The sequence below is a fragment of the Pan paniscus genome, chromosome 21 (genome assembly GCF_029289425.2).
Source record: "Pan paniscus chromosome 21, NHGRI_mPanPan1-v2.0_pri, whole genome shotgun sequence".
NCBI lineage: Eukaryota > Metazoa > Chordata > Mammalia > Primates > Hominidae > Pan > Pan paniscus.
The window spans coordinates 51,175,255-51,188,754 of record NC_073270.2 but is presented as its reverse complement, the minus strand read 5'-3'; the positions used below and the strand labels follow the sequence as shown (position 1 = coordinate 51,188,754).

The 13,500-nt window shown below is 45.4% G+C and overlaps 1 long non-coding RNA gene across 1 annotated transcript; it reads right to left on the bottom strand.

The window, feature by feature from the left end:
- Positions 1–4,758: 4,758 nt before the first annotated feature.
- Positions 4,759–6,476, bottom strand: LOC134729674 (uncharacterized). The gene is made up of 2 exons (XR_010110966.1): positions 5,521–6,476; positions 4,759–5,093 (listed from the first exon to the last, which is right to left on the bottom strand). It is a non-coding gene; the product is annotated as an uncharacterized LOC134729674 (long non-coding RNA).
- Positions 6,477–13,500: the final 7,024 nt, after the last annotated feature.

Below are 13,500 nucleotides of genomic sequence, written 5' to 3'. Positions count from 1 at the left end.
GATATTGTAGGGAGCTTTAAAAAGAGATTCTCTTAACTATGAATCCTAAGAGACTGAAAGCTCCTGGAGAGGACTTAGCAAAATGTTGCACAAGAACCAAAAATACACTTTGTGGGAGGTGGAAGTACTTTGATTACCATTTCTCAATCTCTGCAGAACTGTCTTAGTACAAAGACAGCTGACCTGGTTAGTGGGCTTCTTGAGAGTAGTCAGGACCCATGTGGAAATGCAGGGCCAGGGGCAAAGGGGACACATATTTGTTTCTTTTTTTTCTTTTTTTGAGACAGGGTTTTACTCTGTCGCTCAGGCTGGAGTACAGTGGCACAATCACAGCTCACTGCAATCGTCACCTCCCAGAATCAGGTGATCCTCCTACCTCAGCCTCTGAGTAGCTGGGACTACAGGTGCATGCCACTACGCCCAGCTGATTTTTGTATTTTTTGTAGAGATAGGGTTTCAACATGTTGCCCAGGCTGCTCTTGAACTCCTGGGTTCAAGCAATCCACCTGCCTCAGTGCTGAGATTATAGGCATGAACCACCATGCCTGGCCCATATGCTGGTTTAATGAGAAACAAGAGTGCTCTTCTAATAATGAGTGCTATCAGCTGGAACCTGGTGCCAAGAGGAGGTGAGCTTCCCATTGGAGAAAGTATGAAAGCTAAGGCTGACTAATGAGCTGACTTCTATGAAACTCTGGGTTTTCATTATTCAGAAGCCTTTCCCAACTTTTCTTCTTCCAGCACCAAATCCCTCTCCCATCCCAACATGCACACACCTATGCCACTCCCCCAGTGGGTCTGCTTCTTAGAGGTAAGAAAGGTAGTGGGCTCTCTCCTGATGAGCTGGGTGGAGCAGAGGGAAGCAGGAAACAGGCTACAGGGGAGAAGGGCACGACTCTCATGCAAATGAGGTGGTTCCCCCATCTCTCCTAGGTTACTCCTCTTCCCCTTCTACCCACTGACGGCACTCCAGGTTCACCTATATTCAGGGTTGGGTGAACTTTGAGGAATAAGTTCGGGTCTCCTATGATGCAGAACAGCTACTTGGAAACCAATACAAATACTCCTTTCGGAGAGGTGGGAGGTAAAGGAAATTAGAATCCTTTTTCTAATGCCCACATCTTTGCCACGCCCAAAAGCTTATGTTTTCCTCTTTCTTTCTACCTGATAAAATTCAGTTCATCCTTCAAAATCCAGGATGAGTGCTGCCTCCTCTGCGACGCCAGCCTTGACCTCTTCAGGTGAGATTAAGGGCCTCCACCTGGGCTCCCGCAGCGTTTGTGCTGCTGAAACTATTCCTCTGTCTCCCCTGTTCTGGTCCAGCCAACTCCTAAGTGGGGTGCACTGTGGTACAGAAAGAAAATATTTAGAAACTTCAGTTTATTCATTTCTAGCCTATACTTTATTAAAATTTATATTATTGAATACTTATAATGTACATATTAGTACAACAATATGCATATACTTATAAATACGGGAACTGCACACTCAAAAACCTTTTCCTGGGCCGGGCACAGTGGCTCATGCCTGTAATCCCAAAACTTTGGGAGGCCAAGGCGGGAAGATTACTTGGGGTCTGGAGTTCGAGATCAGCCTGGCCAACGTGGTGAAACCCCGTCTCTACTAAAAATACAAAAATTAGCTAGGCAGACGCCTGTAATCCCAGCTACTCGGGAGGCTGGGCAGAAGAATCGCTTGAACCTGGGAGACAGAGGTTGCAGTGAGCTGAGATCACACCACTGCACTCCAGGCTGGGTGACAGAGTGAGACCCCCATCTCCAAAACAAAACAAACAAACAAACAAACAAAAAACCTTTTACTGATATGGGTGGTGTGAGGGATCAAACAAATTTGGAGGCTACCGTTTTGGTCATTACTGTTTTCCTGGTGCCTATCACAAAACAGGTGCTTAATATTTAGGAATGAGGCCTGGCGTGGTGGCTCACGCCTGTAATCCCAGCACTTTGGGAGGCCGAGGCCAGAAGATTGCTCGAGGCCAGGAGTTCCAAACCAGCCTGAGCAGCATGAAGAGACCCTGTTTCTACAAGAAGTTAAAAAATTAGCTGAGCATGGTGGCACATATCTGTAGTTCCAGCTACTGGGGAAGCTGAGACAGGAGGATTGCTTGAGGCCAGGAGTTTGAGGTTACAATGAGCAATGATTGCACCACTGCACTCTAGCCTGGGTGACAGAGCAAGACCCAGTCTCTAAAAACATATGTATTATGTATATATGTGCACATATATGTATATAATTATACTATTCCCTACTGGAAAATGAGTGACCTGGATATCATTTACAAACACTAGTGATACATATGTGTGTATATATGCACATATATGTATATAATTATATACATGTGTATGTGCATGTATAATATATATTATATGCATATGTATATAATTATATACATATGTGCATATACACACATGTGTATATGTAATTATATATTAATAGAAATAATATGTATAAATATATAAAATACATATATTATATACATATAATATATGTTATATACATGTCTGTTTTATATATGTATATAATTATATACATATATACACACACATGAGAGTGAATGAATGAACAAGTGAATGAGGCTGCCTGGGTTGTCTATTATAATGATTATATATGTTAGCTGGGTGACATTGGGCAACATACTTCCCTTTCTTAGGTCTGAATTCCTCATCTGTGACATGAGGAAGTTGGATCAGATTCCCTCCCAAATGCCGTCCAGCACTAGCGTTTCTAAGTGATGTCCGGGTCACACATTTTCCAGTAGGGGGCAGTATCATTTAGTCAATAATAATCATAGTTAATGTTTAAGTTGCAGTCATTACATGGTCCAAGGGCTCAGCATGTGTTAATTCACTTAGCTACACAACAACCCCACACAGGGAGAAGACAGGTACAGAGCACACCTACAAGTTAAATCACTTGTTCAAAGCCACATACAGAGTGTGGCAGAAGATATGTGCCCTACCCTTACCCCAGACCTGACTCCTTCGGTGCCACCAGCTGATTTCCAAGTGCTAGTGTCTGCATCTCTTTGCCTGAGGGCTTCCTTGGAAGCCACACAAGGAGGGCCCAGGCCCAGATCAGCCGGAAACCCTCAGTCCATATGGAGACTGGTGCCTGAATATCTCCACTGGTGCATAAACACTTGCTCTCCTAGGGAAAGGGGGTGATAGCTGCTGCGAGGAATTGTCTGGCCCTGCTCCCAGCATTCCCAATGGGATTAAGCTCAGTCACAAACAGTGATGGGGGGCTTGATGCCTCACCCTTTCTCACCCCCATGCCCACCTTACCTAATAAGCTGCTTCTTAGATCCCCAAATTCCCAAATTAAGACAAACCCAGAATTAGGACTCTTATAGCCTGGCTGGAAAGTCTGGGCTCTAATTTACACAATCTTCCTCCCAAAGGACAAAGCCTTTGGGTCTGTCACATATGCCTGGGTTCTGCCATTTATCAGCTGTTATGGGTTGAACTGTGTCCTCCCAAAAAAGCTACTTGGAGTTGTAACCCCCAGGTCCCTCCAAATGTGACCTTATTTGGAGATGGGCTCTTTACAAAGGTAATCAAGTTAAGATGAGGTCATCAGTGTGGGCCCTAATCCAATACAACTGGTGTCCTTAAAAAGGGGACAGATGGGAGAACACTATGTGAAGACTGGATTTATGTGACCACAAGTCAAGGAGCTTCCAGAAGCCAGGAGAGAGGCCTGGAACAGATCCTTCCCCAGCTTCTTCAGAGCAAACGCAGCCCTGTGGACACCCTGATCTCACACTTCTGGCCTCCAGAATTTAAGAGGGTAAATTGCAGTTGTTTAAACCAGTCAGTCTGTAGTCCTTTGTTCTAGTTGCCCCAGGAAAACAATATGGCAGTTACGTGACATCACCATGCCTCCATATCCCCCTCTGTAAACTGGGGACCATAATGCACCCTCCTCCACAGGATTCTTGGGAATTAAATGAAATAATGCGTGTAAAAGGCTAAGCATGGAGCCTGGTACATGGTCGGTGTCCACTAAATGGGTAGTTGTTATTGCTGTAACTGAAATAACAAACCACCACCACCACCCTACAACACACATACAGAGATACACACACACACACACAACTTCAGGGAAGGGGATTTCTTAGATAAGCAGACAATTGACCCTCATGCTCCTTCCCTTCTCCTTCAGAGAGACCAGGAGAACAACCTACCCCTCAATCTGACCTGGCCCAAAAGTAAAAAAAAGAAAAAGAAAAGGCTTTAATGTTGAAACATCACTCAGGTTTTTGTGTAGCTTGGAGTGGCCATTAAGAGGTAGGTGTTGCAGTGGGTTTTCTTCTTACAACTGGTAGGGCCCAGTCTGATGGCAGGAAAAGTGGTGATGCTGCTGTTCTGCAAAATATTGGGAAGATCACCCAATATTAAGGTTCTTAGTTGCAAACAACAGTATCCAATCCAGTTTGTTTAATTGGAAAATGAATGTTTTTAAATATTGTATAAGGCCAGAGAGACAAAGCCTGAAACTACGCAGACAAGGAAAAATGTCCAATATCACAGGGAGCAAGGGGGATTCTTTCATGAAAACCCCCCGCCACCACTACTTGGCAGAGCTGATGCTCAGAACTGGATGCCAGGAACTCCACCCCTGCCATCCCCAAGGAACCCAGTGGGGGGGTGGGGGGTGGAGGACGAAGGTGAGGATGCAGTGAGAATGAGGGCTACGGTGAGAGAGTCCTGGATTCAAACCCTCAGCCTGTCATCCGTCCTGGGCAGAGGAGATGTACTCATGCCCTCATTTATTCATTCATTACGCAAATATTTACAGACTACCTTCTTTGTGCCAGGCACGGTGCTAAGTGCTGGGGGTAACGTGATGAAAAAACAAAGGAATGTGGTTTGTGTTCTCGTGGTGCTCAGTTGATCAAATCAATGCTGAAACAAGCCTGTGGGGAGAGGAAGGAGGCAGGGTTCTGCTGTGAAGGAGAAGGTTGAGGAGGAAGCAGAGAAGGTGCTGCACTATTTCAGAAAGCAGCCACAGGCCCTGTCTGGGGCATCCTCAGATGTCAGCATCTCAAGGCAGCACAGGTGACAGGCTCTCTGCAAAGAGAAAGGAATTTGTTAATTGTCATTGCTGAAGCCCTTGACTTGGACACTGTGCAGCTGGCAGATCCCAGACCCTCCCAGAAATGAGCACCTCTGGTCCTCCCTGCAGTCAAGGCAACAGACAAGAAGGCAGTGAGTTTGCCAAGCCTGGAGGGGGGTGGCTCAGGAGCACTGCAGACTCACTCTGCAGGGTGGCTGCCTCAGTGTTCCCATCTGAAAAAGGGGAACAGGTAAGACGGCTCAGATTATTTCAGAGGTGCTTCTAGCAGTGACCTCCTGCCAAGCTGGCTTTTGGAAGATGTGTTAAGTCTGTGGTTTCACAGGACACGTTGCCACTTTCTCCTCGGAAGGCAGCGAGAGCCTCAGCATCAGAGGAGGGACACTGTGTAGGTGCGAGGGGTGTAGGACCTGTGAACTCTACCTCTTTGCCTCAGATCTTCCCTCCGGACCTGCTCCTCGCCTTAACCCATGCCCTGGGTTCCCGGCTCTCTCTTGTGGCAGATCCTGGCTCACTCCTGCTTCTCCAGGAAGTGGTTCTCCTTCCTTCTGCAGCGGCCATATCCAAAGATCTTGCAGATCCTGGGGCTGGTGTTGAAGAAGGACCTGGAAGGAAGGCTCCAGGTAGAAGGCAGGTGGCGGGGCTCCAGAGACAAAGGAGGGTCAATAAGAAGATGGTCATCACAGCGGTCTACACAGCAAGCAGCAGAAACAACCGGCATGGCCAAGCATGGTGACTCACACCTGTAATCCCAGCACTTTTGGAGGCCGAGGTGGGTGGATCACCTGAGGTCAGGAGTTCGAGACCAGGCTGACCAACATAGAGAAACCCTGCCTCTACTAAAAATACAAAAATTAACCAGGTGTGGTGGCATGTGTCTGTAGTCCCAGCTACTTGGGAGGCTGAGGCAGGAGAATTGCTTGAACCTGGGAGGCGGAGGTTGCAGTGAGCCGAGATCATGCTACTGCACTACAGCCTGGGCAACAGAGTGAGACTTCATCTCAAAAAAAAAAAAAAAAAAAAAAAAAAAAAAGGTAAAATATTTTGATGAATATTTAAGAATTTAAGTCTCTGCAATTATTCAATGTGTTCATTCAGCCACAGACTTCTTCACCTCTTTAGTAAACCATCAGGTAAACAGACGGGAAAACAAAAACCTGGTGAAATGAGAAAACCTTTGCATTGATGTGGAAGTTGTTTTCTTGGTTTTCTTTTTAAAGCTAGAAATCACATTCTGGTAGACGATTAACACTTTAACTTGACCTTGAAGTCTGGAATGATTTGTATTCAGATTCAAAGCTCTTGGGCTGAGCAGGGCTGGGTTAGGGTGCGGAGAGCAAGGCAGGACTGTGCAGGTGCAAGGTTGGACCCGGTCTTTATTTTAAATGTTTATATTTTGTTCATGGACTTTTAAAATTAATTTTAATTTTTTAAACCATTGCATTTTAATATGATTCATCTTGATGGCTGAGGTTTTTGACTTCTTAAATTCTGTGTCCAAGACCTCATTCATCTCACCCTTGTCCGGAGGTGAAGCCCTGTCCCTTGGGGCTGGATGAATGAGATGGATCTTTTGCTGAGAGCAGATATGATGGAGACCCAGAAGGAGGATAACACCAGAGCCCTGAGGAGGGAAGTGTGGGTGCCACAGAGTAGAAATCATTAGGAAAGGGAAGGCTGTGGTTCCTGAGGGCAGCCTCGCCTGCTGGGTAGCTCTACCTGGGGCTGCTACTCTTCCCTCTTCACCTTTTGATGAGCAAATCAATGAGTTCCTGTACATTTAGTCCTCTAAAGTAGAATGATTTATCTGTTTTCTTTGAGTTGTAGGAGTTGGAAATCTTTATTGTTTAATGCTTTTCTTTATTTTCTAAGTTTTCTATCATGAGCATATAGTACTGCATTTAGGTATCAGGAAACAGCAAAGGAAAGACATTTAATTACTTATGTAAAGAACGGAATCATCTTCAACAGAGCAAAGCATTCTTACTATTCAACAGACCTGAGACAGACCGAGGGAACAACACATACACACAGGTCTTCAGTGTTTGCCTGGACTGGTGCTGTAGCCTACTCACTGGCCCTCTGTCTCCACCCTTGGTCCCCTACAGGCCACTCTCCACACTGCAGCCAGAGGGATCCTGTGACAATTTGAATCAGATCATGATGTTCCTGTGATTTCCCATCTCTCTTACAAAGCCTAAGTTTTTATACAGTCCTACAAGCCTTGCCCCCACAGCCTCTCTGACCATATCATCTTACACTCTCCCACCCCACCCACTCAGCCCCAGCCACACTGGCCTCATCGCTGCTGCTCAAACACATCAGGCACAGTCTTCCTGGGGCCTTTGCACTAACCACGTCTTCTTCCTGCATTGCTCTTCTCCCAGCTGGTCACGATGCTCACTTACTTTCTACAGGTTCTGCTCTTTGACCGGTCTACATAAAAGAGCAGCACCTCCTTTACCCCCATTACTCCTTATCCCCTTCCACTATTTTGTCTTCAAAATGTTTGTCATGACTCACATATTATCTCCTTATTTTTCTATTGCCTGCCTCACCTAGAGGGTAGGGTCCTTTGCTGCTGTGTTTTGTTTACAGCTATGTGCTCATGGAGAACGATGCCTTGTAGGTACTTGGCAAATATTTGTCAAATGAATTAATCTGCTCATGCTCATTGATGGTGGGGATGGTGCTGCAGTCATTGAATAGAATGAGGATAATTAAGTTCCCTGGAAAAAAGTGTATTTGATCATCGGGCACCTCCTTATTAGGAATCGAGTTCTAACATGTTATAAATGGTCTCGACATGGGAGGTCAGAAGAGGGAATGATTTTTTCCAACTACGGGATCGAGAGAAGTTTCTCAGGGGTTGGCCCTCGATATGAGCTTTGTAGCACAGTTGGATTGGGACTGGAAGAGAAGCGGGTAGAAAAGTGGACAAAGGGATCGGCACAAGCCAGGTACTTGGGGAATGGGGAGGACTTATGGCATGATTCTGAAACTGCCTTTGTGAAAATTATAACTGAGGAAATTATGACACTGAAAGAGATCAGACCTAACCAACTCTATCTTGCCTCTACCCTTTAAGCTGTCCTTGTTCATTCCTGGGTGTAGGCAGAACTAACCTTAGGAAGGAATTTAGTTTATGGTTTGACTGAAACAAAATTGACACTAGCCCTTTCCAAAACATACCTCCTTCTTACCTGGGTAACAGTCTGCCTTAATTAGCTACAAAATTAGAAATTACAGTTTAGGAATCATGCAGCAAGAGTTTGAACCTCCCCAAATTGCTCCTGGTGATAACATCACTATTGTAAAACCTAAGATCAGTGCTTGATATATTTTGCAGACCCTGCACTTGATGGATCAGCTGACACCACCCAGACCAGTAATCTGGCTCAACCAGTTCTGCAATCCCACCCAGGAACAGAAGACAGCAAGAAAACCTCACTTCAATTCCCCTGTGATTCCATCTCCAACCTGACCAATCAGCACTCTCCACTTCCCGAGCCCCTACCCACCAAATTATCTTTAAAAATTCCAATCCCGGGATACTTGGGGAGACTGATTTGAGCAATCATAAAACTCCAGTCTCCCACACAGCTGGCTCTGCATGAATTACTCTTTCTCCATTGCAATTCCCCTGTCTTGAGAAATCAGCTCTGTCTAGGCAGTGGGCAAGGTGAACCCATTGGGCGATTACAATTCCTTCCAGTTGCAGCTATTGCAGGCTCCCAGGGCCTCTCCCTTCAACCCCCATCACTTCCTTCACCTTCCTTCTGGAATGGCCTCAGCCCATGAATGGAATGGCCTCAGCCCATGAAGATGGAAGGAGGGAGGAAGGCTGTGGGCACTGCAGGAGCAGAGGGCAATCAGAATGTGTAATTTAGAAAGTAGCCCAAGGACTCAGCAGAGGACCTCAGTTCCCCTACTCCTCCATCACCCTAGATGTCTTTTAAGAGATGGAGTCTTCCTCTGTTGCCCAGGATGGTGCCACCATGCCCAACCCTCACCTCACATGTGGTTCAACCCCAGAACCACAAAGCCAGAGATACCTTAGAAACTCAGCAAAGCCACAGGAAGTGAGGCTTATGGAGAGCAATGCCTTGTAGGTACTTGGCAAATATTTGTCAAATAAATTAATCTCCTGATGCTCACTGGTAGTGGGGGGTGCTGCAGTCATTGAATAGAATGTGGATAATTAAGTTCCTTAGAAAAATGTGTATTTGACCATGGGACACCTCCTTATTAGGAATCTAGCTCTAACATGCAGCACTCTCATGCTATGAGATTCACCAGCCTGAAGACACTCAAAGATCTCGAGAGGATAATAGTTGAGACATAGGAAAGTGAGGGCCTGGAGTTATTACTAATATCTTGACAGCTTGGGAGAAGCACACCTTGGCCCTCGAGCAAACCTCCAGCAAACTCTCAGAATACAGAACAAGTTTCTTGCTTTCTGCCTACAGGTGCCTCAGGCAGTTAAGCTGTTCTAGATCCTTCTGATTAATTCTTAGAAGGGGGAAATAAAATAATGATTTCATATCGGATTTTCTTACTTGGAGGAAGGAGGTAGGTAGACAAAGTCTTTGAGAATAAGACATTTTAGTAAAAAATGAGCAAAGAATCTGTGTGGCAGGCATCCCCACTGCACAGATGAGGAAATTAAGAATAAGTAACTTACTCAAGATCACACAGCTAGTAAGTGCTGGAGCCAGGACAAGCTACCATTAAGCCACAACTCAATCATTGAAGAATCTGGCTTCTATAGGGAATTCCTTTTTTTTTTTTTTTTTTTTGGAGATGGAGTTTCACTTATGTCACCCAGGCTGGAGTGCAATGGCACGATCTTGGCTCACTGCAACCTCCGCCTCCTGGGTTCAAGCGATTCTCCTGCCTCAGTCTCCCAGGTAGCTGGGATTACAGGCATGCACCACTATGCCTGGCTAATTTTTATATTATCAGTAGAGACAGAGTTTCACCATGTTGGCCAGGCTGGTCTCAAACTCCTGACCTCAGTTGATCCACCTGCTTTGGCCTCCCAAAGTGCTGGGATTACAGCTGCGAGCCACCGCACCCAGCCAGAGAATTCTTAAAATGCAGATAACTGGTAAGAGTCTTGGGGAGGAGCTACCCAAACTCATTTCTCCCCTTAGCCACCAAAGAACAGGGATGAGTGAGTCTGGAGAGTTTTTTCCTAACACCATATACATGGTATTGTCAGAGGCGTTTGAGTCAGAGAGACGCCATCTTGAATAGGAGCTGGGTAAAATAAGGCTGCGACCTGCTGGGCTGCTTTCCCAGGAGGTTAGGCATTCTAAGTCACAGAGTGAGATAGGAGGTCGGTACAAGGTACAGGCCACAAAGACCTTGCTGATAAAATAGGTTGCAGTAAAGAAGCCGGCCAAAACCCACCAAAACTAAGATGGCAACAGAAGTGACCTCTAGTTATCCTCACTGCTCATGATATGCTAATTATAATGCATTAACATGCTAAAAGACACTCCCACCAGCACCATGACACTTTACAAATGCCATCATAATGTCAAGAAGTTACCCTATATGATCTAAGAAGGGGAAGAACCCTCAATTCCAGGGACTGCTGACCCCTTTCCCGTAAAACTCATGAATAATCCACCCCTTGTTTAGCAAATAATCAAGAAATAATGAAAAAAATAGCCAACCAGCAGCCCTTGGGGCTGTTCTGCCTATGGAGCAGCCACTCTTTTATTCCTTTACATTCTTAATAAACTTGCTTTCACTTTACTCTATGGACTCACCCTGAATTCTTTCTTGCACGAGGTCCAAGAACCCTCTTTTGGGGTTTGGATTGGGACCTCTTTCCAGTAACAGTATCTTTTCCAACACCAACAAATTCTCCAACACCAACTAGGTGTTCACAAATTAATTCACTTCTGACACTCCTGAGTTAGAACTGTAAACCAAAAGTATCTGAAACAAGTCTCAATTTTGGAGTTTATTTTGCCAAGGTTAAGGACATGCCTGTGGCACAGTCTCAGGGGAGGCCCTGATGACGTGGGCCCAAGGTGGTCGGCCTATAACTTGATTTTATACATTTTAGGGGGACATAAGACATCAATCAATACATGTAAGATGTACAATGGTTGGGTTCAGAAAGATGGGAGGGGCTTCCAGATCGCAGGTGGATTCAAAGATTTTTTGATTGGCAATTGGTTATTATCTAAAGATCTGGAATCAGTAGAAAGGAATGTCTGGGTTAGGTAAGGGGTTGTGGAGACCAAGGTTTCATCATGCAGATGAAGCCTCCACTTAGCAGGCTTCAGAGAGAAGAGGTTGTAAATGCTTATCAGCTTAAGGTCTATGTTAGTGCTAATGTCCAATTCCCCCTTTCCATCATGGCCTAAACTAGTTTTACAGGTTAACCTTGGAACGCCTTTGGCCAAGAGGAGGGGTCCATTCAGATGGGTGGGGGCTTAGAATTTTATTTCTGGTTTACAGCACAGACCTCACAGGTTAAGGGCTCAGTCCCACAAGACCCTGTTCTCACTTCAGATACAAGCGCAAATTCCAGGAGTCACTCACACTTCTGACTGATTGGCTATACAAATTTCAGTGTTCCACAATCGCCCCTCAAGTTGGATAACTCACTAGAATGACTCTCAGAACTCAGGAAAGCATTTTGCTTACTGTTGTAAAACCAAAATAAAATTCTAAATTCCCCAATCGATGGAATGGAGCCCCTGTCTCAGCCAAGGAGATTCCAAAGAAACCTGGAAAACTAGTTCAGGCCATGATGGGAAGAGGGGATTGGACACGCCACGTTGCACTCCCCTCCCTTTGGAATTCAGGCACAACTGACCAGCAGTAACATTAAAACAGAGATCTTAAGACTAACAAAACAGATTAGCAATAGGATACCAAATTCCAGCCTCACTCTGGTGTAAGTACCACATGCCAGAGAGGCCCTGAAAGAAATCCAAGTATTTTACCCTAAAATATATTTTTTGACATATTTTTGAAATAGCCCTGCAAAACTGTCCCTTGTGGGGAAAATCTACATTCTGTAGAGAATCCCCTTCCCTTTCCAGGTTGTTTGCCTGATTCAGGTGAGAATTAACTAAGAGTCTGGCACTTTTTTAAGTCTGATAAGAAACATTTACCATCTATTGTCTCTGAAGCCTGCTACCTAGAGGCTTCATCTGCATAATAGGAACCTTGGTCTCTATGACCCCTTATCTTAATCCAGACACTCCCTTCTATGCCTTCTGTGGATTCCAGGTCTTTAAATAAACTCCCAACCAATTACCAATCAGAAAATATTTGAATCCACCTATGACCTGGAAGCGCCCCCACCCCATGCTTCCAGCTGTCCCATTTTCCTGGACCAAACCAATGTACATCTTACTTGTATTGATTGATGTCTTATGTCTCCCTAAACTGTATAAAGCCAAGCTATAGCCTGATCACCTTGGGCACATGTTCTCAGGGTCTCTTGGGGCCATGTCACAGGCCATTGGTCACTCATATTTGACTCAGAATAGATCTCTTCAAATATTTGACAGAGTTGGACTCTTTTTGTCAACATAAATGTGCATATGCCTGCGAACTGCCTGGGGATCTTCTTGAAATGCAGATTCTGATTCAGCAGGTCTGGGGGATGAGATGCTGTGTCTCCAACAGGTGCTCCCCCATGTCCATGGAAAGAGTTAAACTCTGTAAATATTTGAAGAGATTTATTCTGAGCCAAATATGAGTAACCATGGCCCATGACACAGCCCTCAGGAGATCCTGAGAATGTGTGCCCAACATGGTTGGGGTACAGCAAGACAGGAGACTTCAATCAAGTACATTTAAGAAATACGTTGGTTTGGTCCAGAAAGGTGGGACAACTGGAGTCGGAGGATGGGGCTTCCAGGTAGCAGGCTTCAGAGAGAATAGAATGTACATGATTCTTATTGGGCTTAAAGTCTCTGTTGATGTTAACACTGGAGAGTATAACGAGGCATGCCTGACCCCCACTTCCTGTCATGGCCTGAATCAGTCTTTCAGGTTAAATTTTAGGAGTGCCCTGGCCAAGGAGGAAGCTCATTTAGATGGTTGTGGTGCAGGGGTGGGGGATGAGGGGAGCTTAGAATTTTATTTTTGGTTTACATTCTCCCACTTCTGGCCAAGAATTGCCAGAGGCAACATCAATGGCCAGCAAATCTTCATTATGTCCCATAGTGTTTCTGGGATGCCATGGCGGCCTGCCCCTGGTCCATCTTGTCCCTCGATGGGATTCCCTATGGATAAGGGACCAAGAGTCAAAAGACTTACAGCTGGCTGGGCAAGGTGGCTCACGCCTGTAATCCCAGCACTTTGGGAGGCCGAGGTGGGTGGATCATGTAAGGTCAGGAGTTCGAGACCAGCCTGGCCAACATG